This window comes from Sprattus sprattus (genome assembly GCF_963457725.1).
Source record: "Sprattus sprattus genome assembly, chromosome: 7".
Taxonomy (NCBI): domain Eukaryota; kingdom Metazoa; phylum Chordata; class Actinopteri; order Clupeiformes; family Clupeidae; genus Sprattus; species Sprattus sprattus.
This window is the reverse complement of record NC_137926.1, coordinates 6,463,354-6,465,038: the sequence shown is the minus strand read 5'-3', so window position 1 is coordinate 6,465,038 and position 1,685 is coordinate 6,463,354. Positions and strand designations below refer to the sequence as shown.

Here is a 1,685-nt window from a genome sequence, read left to right as displayed (position 1 = left end):
TGAAGGTTTCAGGTTAAGAAAATATCTGTGAAGCAAATCATTATGACCATATCCTTATGTACATGCTTAAAATAGCCTGCAAAACACAGTTCTTTACGCTAATGATTGTGTGTGTGTGTTTGTGTGTGTGTGTGTGAAAGAGATAATATTTCAGAATGCTTTACAGTGGTGATCTTTGCCTATTGATCATCCTTAACACCTCCGGTAGATATGGCAGTTGAAAAGAGAACCCTCTGGTGACGTTGGTACGCGCTTCCGCCGTTGGCTGATAGTACGTGACACTGTAGAGCACATTTCTATCAACTTTGGCGATAGGAAACCATTGCCCTGTAGTTGGTGTGTAGAGTACACCTCGACGTAAAGGCTTGCGTGGCATTTGCGTGTAAAACATAGGGCTAGCCATGAGGGGAGTGTGTGTATATGTGTGCCAGTGAGAGAGAAGCATAGAGAGAGAGACGTGGGAGTTGCGCAGCAAGAATAAGTGTAACTATTATTTTTACTTTCTTCGAGTAGACGCCGAAGGGAAGCAGCTGTATTGAAGCACAACAGGTAAGATTTATTTACGCTCCTTTCTCTCGCCAAATCCACTCTTTCGCTTTGTCTTTAATATGTAAACTTTAGTGTTTGATAGTTTGTGACAGCCACGCGGAGTGCAGTTGTCACTTCAGATGCAAGTCTCACTTTGCGCCAACCGTGTAAACAGATTGGTTTGCAGGGTTAAGCCATTTTGATATCCCCTTTGCTCGCTAAAGATATTAAGTGCTACAGTTTCGTTTCCGAAGATGGAAGCTTTACACAACACCGTTTCTTACGCCAACAGATCGAGGGTATTTCTCCGACGTCGTGTTGAGAAAAAAGAACGCTGCAGTAGAGACGAAAACAAGGTTGGGAAACCTATAGACTAGGTTACCCTGTTTTGTACGTCAGTAATCTCTGTAGTATACAACTGTTCATAACCATTTATCATTTCATTGAGAAGGAAAATAAAAGTTTTTGATTTTATTGATGGAAAAACTATACAGGTTTATGCACGTAATGAATGGGACCATAGTGAGATTGTGGAGGGCCAAGTCTTGTGCGAGTTTTTAAAACACTCAGTTTGCTACAGATTATAACTTTCTTATAACTACAAGAAAGCACCTTCTGAACTCACATAATACAGCCAGTCCATTTGTTATGCTGAGAAATAATGATTTCGCAATAGTTTCACAAACCCTTAGAAACATTGAAACTCGCGACAGATTCCTATCCACTTCGGATGCCGACTCAGTCCTGCTTTCTTGTTGCTGAATGTCTGGTCTTTTTATTAACAGCTGTCCAATGTCCCTTTGCATTTCTGTAAATCCATATACAATTGCTACAGAAATGACAGGAATGTTGACAGAAAAGACTATGAAGAAAGTTTTAGACGGTCAGCCCTCAAGGAAACAGAGTTCATGAGTAGCAGAAGCCAAGATTAGTTAGTTAGTAATACCAAACTGGAATAGACAGTGAGCTATGTCATTGATTTTTAAACTATTTAATCCACCACACTATTTATGAATCTCCTAGCCCACATGTTTGGCATACCTACAAGAATAAAGTGTGAAATTGGGTGTTCATTTGTGCAGAATTGTAATGGAAAGGGTTCTGCAAAACACTGTGCGAACGAAGGTGGGTGTGGTTGAGGGAGGAAGACGCCTAGC

At 40.7% G+C, this 1,685-nt stretch overlaps 1 protein-coding gene across 1 annotated transcript in view; it reads left to right on the top strand.

The window, feature by feature from the left end:
- The first annotated feature begins 321 nt into the window (after positions 1-321).
- nek6 (NIMA-related kinase 6) overlaps positions 322-1,685 on the top strand; it is a 60,903-nt gene continuing 59,539 nt past the window's right edge. The window contains exon 1 of the mRNA XM_080842938.1: positions 322-549. The gene's annotated coding sequence lies outside the window, so the exon portion shown is untranslated. The remainder of the gene's footprint in view (positions 550-1,685) is intronic.